Genomic DNA, 12,169 nt, shown 5'->3' with positions numbered 1-12,169 from the left:
ACTTTTTAATCATAGCCATTCTTACTGGTGTGAGATGGTATCTCATTGTGGATTTGACTTGCATATCTCTGATGATTAGTGATGTTGAGCATTTTTTCATATCTACATATATATTTTGAAGGAAGTGCTAACAGAACTGGATTGGGGTAAGGATGACTCCAAAACAACTAGAAGGATTTAATTGCACTAACTGAGATGGGGAAGACTCTGGGAGGGACTAGTTTGCAGGGGAAGATGAGTCCATGTTGGACATGGTAAGTTTCACATGTCTATTGGCCACACCCAAGTAGCATTGTTAAGCAGGAGTTGGATTTACCAGGCTGGAGTTTAGGGAAGAGATCTGAGCTGGAGCCACCAGCTTACAGGTGGTATTTAAGGCCACAGGACTAGATGTAATTAGGGGCAGTGAGGGGTAGAGACAGAGAAGAGTCGGGGTGCAGCTTCTGAGCTCTGAGCCTTTCTGTGTTAGAGAACAAAGGGATGAGGAAGAAACTGCAAGGGAGGCTGAGAAGAAAGAGCCAATGAGATGGGAAGAAAACCAGGAGAGTGTGATGTGCTCGAAATCAAGTAAAGGAAATATTTTCAGGGGAAAATGATCAGTGGCCTCAAATACTGATGATGGATCATGTAATGCAAGGACTGAGAACTGATCTTCAGGAGAAAACAGTTCATTTGAGCCACTGAAAGCTGTAGATTCTTTCTGCATGTTATTTCTTAAGTTAAGCCATGTTGTTCACCACCTTGTTTCAAGCCACTGTCTTTTCTTGCCCTGCAATTGGAGCTGCAGCTCTTAACCAATTCTTCTCGTGGTGCCCTCCATCTAGATCTGTGCTTTTCCTTGAAGGAGCCACAGGTCACACATGGTGGTTGAGCAACTGAAAATGTGGCCCATCTGAATTAAGATGTGCTATAAGTACACACTGGATTATGAATACTTAGCATGAAAAGACAAAAAATAAAAAAAGTAGACATGTCTTATGAATGATATTTTATATTAATTGATGTTGAAATAAAAACAGTGGGAATTAGGAGCTAAGTAAAATATATTTTTAAGATTCCTCACACATGAGCCTTTTTTCTTTTTATAGTTTTTAATGTGGCTCCCAGAAAATTTGAAGTTACATCATTGACTTGCATCTGTGGCTTGTGTTATATTTCTATTGGATAGTATTGGGACACACCGTTTATGACCCTGCCCCACAGGGATCTTTTAAAGTGACAAAATGACCATGTCACGCTTCCACTGCTAAGATAAAATGCCTCAAGTTGAACACAAGGCTCTGTGAAAACAGGGCTCTGCTTGTCCAGCCTCCCCTCAGGTCTCTTTCTTCTCCATTGCCTGTGCTCAGGGCACATTGGTCACATCCCTTTTCATTGTCTGCTAATGTATACTCCACTCTGGCTGGAGCCCTCTTCTCTAGCTTCTTTGCCTTGCCAATGTCTACACATCTGTTGGGTCTCAGTTTAACCATCACTTCCTCAGGGCATCCTTCCTTGGTCCTCAAACTAGGTTAGGTGCTCCACTCCTAAGGCTTGATCTTTTCATTTATAGTACTTGATTCCCATCATTATTTGCCTAATTAATTTTGCTCTTTCTCCACTAGACGTTTGCTCCTTGAGGGCAGAGTTGGTGCTGTCTTAATCATTAGAATATCCTCTGCAACGGACAGACAGAAAACTGAGTCTATGTTTTTTACATTACTGTGGTGTTCCTTCCTGAGATTACTTCTATTCTTTTTTTTCTTTTTTCTAAGTTGTTACATCAAACCTTCAGATGTGGTGTTTTAGAAAGTGTTCTTATTATTAAGTTGAAGAGAGTTGCTTTCTGGTTTGTTTTGGGTTTGGGGTATTTTTTGCAATTTATTTTTCTTACTCTTTTAAAAACTAAGGTTAAATTTGCATAGAGAAAAATGCATATGATATGGTTTGGCTGTGTCCCTAACCAAATATCATCTTGAACTGTAGCTCCCATAATTCCCACATGCTGTGGGAGGGAGCCGGTAGGAGATAATCAAATCATGGGTGGTTTCTCCCATACTGTTCTCATGGTATTCTCACAAGATCTGATGGTTTTATAAGGGGAAATCCCTTTTGTTTGGTTCTCATTCTCTCATCTGCCACCATGTAAAACGTGTCTTTCACCTTCTGCCATGATCATGAGGCTCCCTAGTCACATGAAACTTTGAGTCCATTAAACCTCTTTTTCTTTTTTTTTTGTGGGACAGAGTTTCGCTCTTGTTACCCAGGCTGGAGTGCAATGGCACGATCTCGGCTCACTGCAACCTCCACCTCCTGGGTTCAGGCAATTCTCCTGCCTCGGCCTCCTGAGTAGCTGGGATTACAGGCACGCACCACCATGCCCAGCTAATTTTTTGTATTTTTAGTAGAGACGGGGTTTCACCATGTTGACCAGGATGGTCTCGATCTCTTGACCTCGTGATCCACCTGCCTCGGCCTCCCAAAGTGCTGGGATTACAGGCTTGAGCCACCGCGCCCGGCCTATACCTCTTTTTCTTTATAAATTACCCAGTCTTGGGTATGTGTTAGTCAGCAGCATGGAAACAGACCAATACAGTAAAAATATTAAATATATCATTCAGTGACTTTTGGCAAATTAATATATCCATGTAATCAACATTCCAGTCAAGACATTGAAGACTTCCATGACTCCCAAGAAAGTACCCCTTTACATTCAATACCTGCCCTCAAACACAACCACTTCCTGATTTCTACCATCATAGATTACTTTTGCCTCTTCATAAGCTTAAAATTAAATAGAATCAGACAGTGTATGCTTTGTTCTGTCTGGCTTCTTTGACTCAGCATTGTGTCATATGGTTCCATCACTTGTTCCTTTTTATTGCTGAGTAATTGAATAGAAATAATTCATGTATCTATTAACCTCTTTTTTAAAAATAATTTCAACTTTTAGTTTAGATTCAGGGGGTATATGTGCAGGCTTGCTACATGGGTAAATTGTGTGATGCTGAGGTTTGGGGTGTGGATGATGCCATCACCCAGGTAGTGAGCACAGTCCCCAGTAGGTAGTTTTTCAGCCCATGCCCCTCTCTCCCCCCTCTCCTTCTGGTAGTCTTCAGTGTCTATTATCCCATCTTTATGCCCATGTGTACACAATGCTTAGCTCCCACTTATAAGTGACAACATGTGGCATTTGGTTTTCTGTTCCTGCATTAATTCGCTTAGGATAATGACCTCCTCTTTTTCTTATAATGTCCTTATTTTCCTTCTCTCTCTTTTATGATGGATTTTATGTAATATTGGCAATATTTACAGACTTCATCAGAGAAATAATCTGGGCCTGGAATTTTCTTGTTGAAAAGGTTTGTAATTGCACATTTAATTTCTTTAATATAGGAGATATTCAGATTTTCTCATTTTTGTCAGTTTTGGAAAATTATCTTATACAAGGTATTTGTCCATTTAACTGAAGTTGTCAAATTTAGGGACATAAGATTATTCATAAATTTTCTTTATTATCCTTTTAATGTCTTTAGGGTCTTTGGTGATATCCCCTCTTACTCCTGTTACTGGCAATTTATGTTTCTGTCTCTCTTCCTCATGAACATTGATTCAAAAATGTATTCAGAAAAACATTAGAAAATGGAATCTAGCAGTATATGAAAAAGATAGATTATAACCAAGTGGGATTTATCCCAGGAATGTAAAGCTGGCTCAATATTTGAAAATCAATGTAATCCACCACTTTACTAAAACAAATGAGAAAATTGTATGATTCTTCTGATAGATGTAAAAAAACCACTTGAAAAATTTTAACACCTATTCATTGTAAAAACTCTGAAAATTAAAAGAATAAGGGAACTTTCTCAAATTGATAAAACTAATATCGTAATAGAGAAATATTGCATGTGTTCCCATTATACTTGAAAACAGAAAAAATATCTATTTTTATCATAAAATCTAACACTTTGGTAAAGTCCAACCAAATGCAGTAAAGCAATACAAACAAATATATAACATAGAAATTGGAAAGGAAGAGGTAAAATTTATTCAAAGACAACACAATTGTGTTTACAAACAATCCTAAGGCATCCGCAAAAAATTTACTAGAACTAATAATGTGAATTTAGCAAAGTCACAGAATACAAGATCACTAATTCAAAAATCAATTCTTTGCTTATATTCTGACCAAAAATTAAAAAAAAAGAAAAAGAAACATTTAAATACCCTTTAAAATCGCATCAAAAACATAAAACATTTGGGAAAAAATTTAATGAAAGCCTACAGTTTGAAAACTGCCAAGCATTGTTGAAATTAATATTTGCCCTTCTATGCCCTTTTCTGTCTTCTTTTGCATTTAAAATTGGATTTTTACAAGTAATATATTTTATTTCTTCTATTAGTGTTTCAGCTATACCATCTGTATTGTTTCAATAGCTGCTTGGTGGTTTTAAATATGCACCAGTAACTTTTCATGAACTACTAAGAATTAATATTATTTCATTTCACTTATAATGTAAGAAGTTTTTAACAGAATATTCAATTTATTCTCTCTGTTCTTTGTGCTATTGTCATATACTTTATTTATACATATGAATGCCACAAAAAGTTATTTTTTCTTTAAATAATCAATTGTCTTTCGAAGAAATTAGCAAAATTAAAACATTTTTTACATTTAGTAGCATCTTTGCCATTTCTAGGAATCTCCATTCTTTTTTGTAGACCTGAGTTTTCATCTGATATCATTTCATTTCTTTTCAGTCTGAATAACTCCTTGTAACTTTTTTTTTTTTAAAGAGACAGAGTCGTGCTCTATTGCCCAGGCTTCAATGCCATGGCACAATCCTAGCTTTCTGCAGCCTCAGACTCCTGGGCTCAATGATCCTCTGCCTCAGCCTCCTGAGTAGCTAGGACTGTAGGTGCATGCCACCATGCCTGGATAATTTTTTTTTTTTTTTTTTTTTTGGTAGAGATGAGGTATATTGCCCAGGCTGGTCTTGAACTTCCTGTTTCAAGAGATCCTCCTGCCTCGGTCTTCCTTTTAGCATTTCTTATAGCACAGTTCTTTTGGCACTTAATTCTCGCAGACTTCCTTTTCTGAAAACTTTCTGAGACTTTCTATCTGTTGTCTTTCTGGCCTCCACTGTTTCTGGTAACATGACAAGTACCTTTCTTATCATTTTTCCTTTGTATACAATTATGGGTTTTTTTCTGGCTGCTTTTAAGGTTTTCTTTTATCTTTGGTTTCAAGAGTTTTATTATGATATGCTCAGATGTGTTTGTGTTTTGTCATAATTAATATGAACTTAAAGAAGAAAGAAAATCACATTTATAGTACATCTACCTTCTGACAAATACCATAGAATGCACTGATAAAGAAATAGTCTCATCTAATCCTTTCTGTGGATTAATAGCATGTCATTGATGAGGAACCAAGGCTCATTGGTGATGCATCCAGCCATGACAGAGTGACTGATAATGGACCTGTCATCTGGCCATAAACGACAATACAATCAGACAAGATATAGAACCAACTGTTTCAGGCATTGGACAAAAGACAACACAAATCTGTGCTCTTCACACCTACTATATACTCCCAAGAATTTAAAAAATAAAATAAAACAAATAAACAAAAAACCAAATCTGGGCTCTTTGAGAGAAAGAAAGACCCTAAGTGAGCTTAGCATTCTACTCCTACCCTATCCCTATCTTCTGCCCTAACTTTCTTGGACCTTGGTGCCAATAGGTGGAGGTTAAATGGAAAGCTACAATTTTACTGGGTAGGGGGAGTAGAGATCAGAGTTGGGGGCTTCTGGTACTGGTGGAGCACTGGGATATGGAGGTAGATTCTCCTTGGGCCCTGGTCCACTGAATGCCGGAGGAGCAGGGGGAGATTTCACAGGGCCTAAGAGGCAGGCGGTTGGGGGCTGAGAGCTGAATGTGGATATCAAAGATTGCCCAGTGCTAGGACACAGGAGTTTTGGTTCAGCCAGAGAAAAGAAAACTTGCTGAGCGTACAAATCATTTCTTTGAGATCTGAGAAATGCTACATCTTAAGAGAAAGGATCACATTCAGGGGCAAGGGTTCTGCACTAAAATAAAGTACAAAGCTGAACTAGACATGCCCACTTCCCAAATTTTGTTGCTCCACTAGACTCTTTCTCTTCCCCTCCCTCTGCATCTAATGACACTGATGACAGTCAACATGTCCAGCATGCTTACTATGTGCCAGGTAGGGTATTCCGAGAATTTTTTAACCTATGTTGATGCAGCATACATCCCAACAACCCTGTGAGGCAAGTAATATTTTTATCTCTGTTTCACAGGCATGGAAACTGAGGTACTGAGAGAGTAAATAACTTGCCCAATACTATACAGCTAGGCAGTAGTAGAGCTGGAACTCAAACTCATGTGAGCTGACTCCAAAGTCCACACTTTTAACTACAACTCTCACTACTTCAGTGTTCTCTGGGTTGTTACTTATAGGTTAAAAAACCTATAATGTCTGCTTCCCTTCTCCTCATGCAGCGTCACCAGAGCCTCAGTTCAGATGTTCCTCATCCCTGGCTGTATTAGTTCATTCTTGCATTGCTACAAAGAACCATCTGAGACTGGGTAATTTACAAAGAAAAGAAGTTTAATTGGATCACAGTTCCACAGGCTGTACAGGAAGCATGACTGAGGAGGCCTCAGGAAACTTACAATCATGGTGGAAGGCAAAGGGGAAGCCGGCACATCCTACATGGCTGGAGCAGGAGGAAGAGAGAGAGAAAGGGGAGCTGCTACACATTTTTAAACAAGTAGCACTAGGAGGATGGTACTAAAGCAATAGAAACCACCCCCATGACCCAATCACCTCCCACCAGGCCTCTCCTCCAACACTGGGAATTACAATTTGACATGAGATTTGGGTGGGGACACATAGCTAAACCATATCACTTGCCTAAACTTTTATAATGATCTTCCTATAGAGGTTTCTCTGCCTCCCTATTTTCTCAAAGGTATATTTCTAAATTGTACATTCCAACATATAAAATTTTTTCTGCTCAAAATCCTAATGTTCACTATGATCCACTCCCCCTCACCTTCCTATCCAGAATTTCCCCAAGCACTTTCTCCCTCCTTTCTTTTTCTCTATTTCCCTCTTTACCACTCCAGTAATACGTACCACTTGTGGTTTAACAAACCGTGCCATTAATGCCTCTGAGCTTCCGCCCATGTTGCTCCCTCTGCCTCAAATATATCCCCTCCTTGTCAGCCTGGCAACCTTGCCTCCTTTCTGAAGTTGTCTGACTCCTTCCAGGCACATGGGGGCCTTTCTTCCTCCATGAGTCATAAACAGGCATCCACTAGTCCCCAACTCAGAGCATGGCAAAGCTCTCTGTCTCTGGACATCTCACCCCTGGGGGTCTTAGTTGTTGCCCAGCACCCAGCACAGGCTGGGCACACAGTAGGCACATAACAAATGCCCCTTGAAATTGAAAATAAAATTCCAGGACCCCCCCCAACCAAAAATAAAATTCCAGGGCCCCCCAACCATCTGAAGAGACATCTCCTCTTGGCCAAGCACATTCCGAAGTTAACCTGAAAAGCTAGTTCAGGCCATGATGGGAAGAAGGAGGTTGAATATGCCTCATTATATGCTCCTCCCTTTTGGAATTCAGGAAAAGCTGACCAGCATTAACATCAACACAGACCTTAAGTCTGTTAAGAAACATTTACAATCTATTCTTTCTAAAGCCTGATACCTGGAGGCTTCATCTCTTTGAAAAAAACTTAGTCTCCACAATCTCTTATCATAACCCAGACAATTCCTTTCTATTGATAATAACTCTTTCAACCAATTGCCAATCAGAACATTTTTAAATCTGCCTATTACTTGGAAGCCCCCTGCCCCACCTTTGAGTTGCCCCACCCTTCCACAGCAAACCAACGTACTTCCTACATGTACTGATTGAGGTATTATGTCTCCATAAAATGTATAACAGCAAGCTGTACCTTCACAACCTTGGGCACATGTCAGTACCTCCTGAGGCTGTGTCATGGTCATGTTCTTAGCCCTGGCAAAATCAACTTTCTAAGTTGATTTAAGTCCTGTCTCAGACACTTTGGGGTTTACAAAATATTGTACACATCAAATTCCTAACGACAGCTGAATGGCATCATATTTTCTTCTCCTCAGGAAGGCAGAGGAGGGGTGGTACAGGGGGTCCTGAGAAGCCTGCAGACCTCAGGAAAGGAGAGGAGAAAGGTGGGAAATATCTTTCTCAGGGGTGGCTCTGCTCTGTTAACAAAAGGTCAATGAACTCACAAGAATGAGAGATGCCTCTTTTCCTTGTTTCTAGACAAAGCTGAGATGTGACTTCAGCATTTCACTGTTCTCTGGTCTGCATCCTTGGCCGAAATGTTTTCCCTCGGAATTGTCTTTCTTTCAGAAGGGAGAGTTCACAAGACACAGCTGATCACAAAGAGCTTGGTAATAGTTCCTTTGGGGGAGGCTCCTCAGCCCTGCAGCTGGGAGACTGGGAGTGGGAGAAGGCCTCTTAGACTCCGTGCACCTGCAGTCCTTCTCCTGCCCACATGCCGTGTGTGGGGAGGGAGCATTGTCACCGTAGGTGCAGCCGAGCTGGCCAACCCAGCTTCTCACTCCACCTTGGCAGAAAATGGGGTCAGTAGGATAGCTTTTGTTTTTATTCTTTAGATACTTTGTTTTTCCTCTTTAAAGCATTTTTTTCTGAGATTCTGAGACGATGACTGTTTGACCAACATGCAGCTGTGGGGAGATGGGAGAACTCATCAGCCAGCCAACCCTGGTGACTATGTGGGGGCAGGGACCTTAGCCAGGATCCCTCGCAGGCCAATTGCACTAACGTTGGGCTGTCCTGGGGTGGGTGGCAAGGGCCAGTGCCTAATGCAGAGGGAAGCAGGCCTGTCATCTGGGCCCACAAAGGCACTCTGGATCCCTCTGACTGTTCTGCAGGGAGGAAGCTTTTTACCCCCAGCTCAGGTCAGGTACAGCATTACACTGCTTCTCACCCCCGTATTTTTCTTTCACAGCACTCCCAGAATTTGTGAGATATAGTTGAAGGATTCTTTTGTGTAATAATTATGTTTTCTAGTATTTGATACTTTGACATTTATGCTTTGCAGTTCCTGGAGGGATTGCCCCTCCCAGAGCTAGCCAATTGCTAATGATTAATTAAACAACTCACCTGGGAGCAGGTCGTTCCTATGCACAGCAACCAGTCCAGAGCCCATAAGCCCCAGCCACCTCCTTCCCCAGGTTCTCACACACCCAGGCCAGCATTTCCTTGCCCTCAAAACCTCAGGGCCAGAGCCCCTGAAATTATTCCAACTAGCCAATGCTAAGCCTTCCCACCCTGCCTCACCTGTTCCTTCCCCAGGTAAACTACAATAAAGGCTCTTACCCATGTTTTCCCCTCCTTCCCTCCCTCTGCCTCCTGACCCACCTGCTGCTTTTCCCCATGGCCCTGAAGAGCATGCCCTGCCTCCTATTTCTAGGGATCGGTGAGTACAGAAACTCCTTCCTCATGCAGTCATTTCCATGTCTGCATGTCTTGCTATGCCTGATTAAAAGAAAGCCTGGATACCCTTACAACATCTTCTTAATAATTCTCTCATCCACTGGATGGTGACCTCCATGATGAAACAATGTAGCTGTTTAATCCAGTTCCTGGCCCAGCACTTGGCTTGTAGCATTTGCTGAATAAATGATTGAATGCATAACCAAATGTTTTTAAGATCCCTTAGCGATTCTAGTAAAAGGAAGAGTTTTATAAAATTTTTTCATCTTAATGTATTGTCCATCTTTCAACAGACTGACACTCCAGTCCTTACTGATTGAGATGAGGCCCCTTCTGAACTGCTGTCCAGGAGTGGAGGTGGTTGGCCACATACTCAGCCCAAGCCAGTTTCCCTCTGGACTATGTGGGACAATGTGGCAGGGTACTGGGTAGAGCTTTACTGCAAAAATAAACAAGGAAAGAGAATCACTGCTTCTATGGGGTCTGCAAGACTTTGAGGAGCAGATAGTACATAAGCTGGTCTTGAAGAAACAAAAGGACTTTAGCAGATTATGGAGCACCTTCCATGTACCAAGCACTGCTGATGTTTTATTTGTGTGACCTCCCTTTGGGCTGACTGCATCCTTGAGATATATTTAATTTCTTCTTTACAGATGAGAAAGTTGACGCTAACTAAGATTAGGTAACTTATTTAAGGTTACACCATTAAGTAACAGAAGCAAAATTTGAATCCAGGAAGACTTTAGACCAAAGCCCGTGATCTTTCCATTATGCCAGGCACGGCGTGTGTTCGATGATAATACCACGCCCACAATAACATGTGCCTGGCATGCACTGAGGTCACACACATCATCTAATCTAATCAACTTCAAAAAATGAGGGTGATATTCTGACTATCTTCATTATACAAATTCCAAAAAGAGGCACAAAACAGTTTAAGAACGTGTTCAAGTTCATATAACTGGTAAGGGGCAGAGCTAGGAATTGAATCCAGGCTGGTATCTGAATCCACGTACTTAACACAATCATTTAGTTTGTTCATATATGCACATGCAGAGGGGTTTGGGATTGACATGGAGAGCAGGGGGCAGGGGAGAGTGGAGGCTGGATACTTGTGGTTTTATCAATTTTGGCAAAAACTCTTTTAGGACAAGTGTTGATTGGCAAAATTCTGTGTGAGCAGTAACAATAGTAATAATCAGCAATGATAAATATAGCTGAATGTTTGTTTTCTTTATGGCAAACCAGTTAGGGTAAGGATAGTGTGTCTTCCTAACTCTGTACTCCCAAAAGGTCACAATGTCCCTGGTATTTCTGGGATGGAAGGGACTATGAACTGAGACTGAGAAGATCTGTGACTAACAATCCCTGACAATGCCATGGATCCCTGAGCTCCTCTGCCCCACAGTTATATCTGCTACCAAACTCTATGGCCAACAGCCAGCCATCAGCCTGGCAGTGAGAGAGGGGCTTGGGGCCTATGGCTGCAGGAACCTGTAGCTAGGGGCAGTGCCCTGGCTCAGCAGCCCTGGCCGCTGAGGCAGTGGATGTGCAGAATGGCCCCCTTCCAGCCACAGCACCTGGTGAGTCATCAGTGTTCCATCACAGCATATTAAAGGTGAACCTCTGTGGGAAAGACAGAACTTACATAGCCTTGAGTGCTCTCAGAAACAGGTCCTGGGCCTCCCAAGCTTTGCTACTTCTGCTGTCATCACCAATAGTACCCACAGGAGCCTGGGGTGGTTGCTAGGCAACAAGCCATCTCGGCATCCTCCTCCAATTTGTAGACATCTTTACTCAGATTCCCTGTCTCTAGGTCCATCCTTCCTGCAGGAGAATTGGCCAGACCAGTGTCAGAGATTCTGCAGGACTCCTGCAAGATGCTTGGGTCCTTCCTCCAAGAAGAGCCTCCCTGAGAACCAATCACTATCCCTTAGGTGCCTTCACCATGCAATATTTCCAGTGTTCCATGGACACAGGGAGGGGAGCATCACACACCAGGGCCTGCCTGGGGTGGGGGAGCTACAGAAGGGATAGCAGTGGGTGGGGGATGGGAGGGATAATATTAGGAGAAATACCTAATGTAGATGACTGGGGGATAGATGCAGCAAACCACCATGGCACGTGTATACCTATGTAACAAACCTGCATGATCTGCACATGTACCCAAGAACTTAAAGTATAATAATAAAAAAATGTTTCCAGTGTTCTCATTTTCTAACATTTAAAATATGCATCTTCTAGAGGTAATTCATTATGGAGAGGTTTATTAGCTCATGCATGAGTTATCTGGAAGTATTCCTCTTCTCTCTCCTATGGTTACTTTTATGGCCATTTTCTGCTAGGAACCAGAGGTCTGGGAGTAACAGAAGGGTAACCTATGTTTTATGACTTTGCTGCCACTGGTTTTGGAGGCAACGTGTTATTAATTGAGTTTAAAAAAAAAAAAAAAAACTTTTTCTGGTCCATGGTCTAAGGTGAACAGGTTGCAAAATTAAGAAGCAAATTATTGGCCAGGCACGGTGGCTCACACCTGTAATCCTAGTAGTTTGGGAGGCCGAGGTAGGCAGATAACTTGAGGCCAGAAGTTCAAGGCCAGCGTGGCCAACATGGCAAAAAATACAAAAATTAGCCTGGCATGGCAG

At 41.7% G+C, this 12,169-nt stretch overlaps 1 long non-coding RNA gene across 1 annotated transcript in view; it reads left to right on the top strand.

The window, feature by feature from the left end:
• The window catches only part of LOC119466807, a 33,136-nt gene extending 23,144 nt beyond the window's left edge, over positions 1-9,992 (top strand). The window contains exons 2-4 of the long non-coding RNA XR_005195294.1: positions 122-254; positions 8,415-8,647; positions 9,818-9,992. This is a non-coding gene — a long non-coding RNA (uncharacterized LOC119466807). The remainder of the gene's footprint in view (positions 1-121; positions 255-8,414; positions 8,648-9,817) is intronic.
• Positions 9,993-12,169: the final 2,177 nt, after the last annotated feature.

Source organism: Cebus imitator, unplaced genomic scaffold (genome assembly GCF_001604975.1).
Source record: "Cebus imitator isolate Cc_AM_T3 unplaced genomic scaffold, Cebus_imitator-1.0 Scaffold231, whole genome shotgun sequence".
Taxonomy (NCBI): Eukaryota; Metazoa; Chordata; class Mammalia; order Primates; family Cebidae; genus Cebus; species Cebus imitator.
Note: the sequence above shows the minus strand (reverse complement) of the source record. Positions and strands in the feature narration are given on the sequence as shown.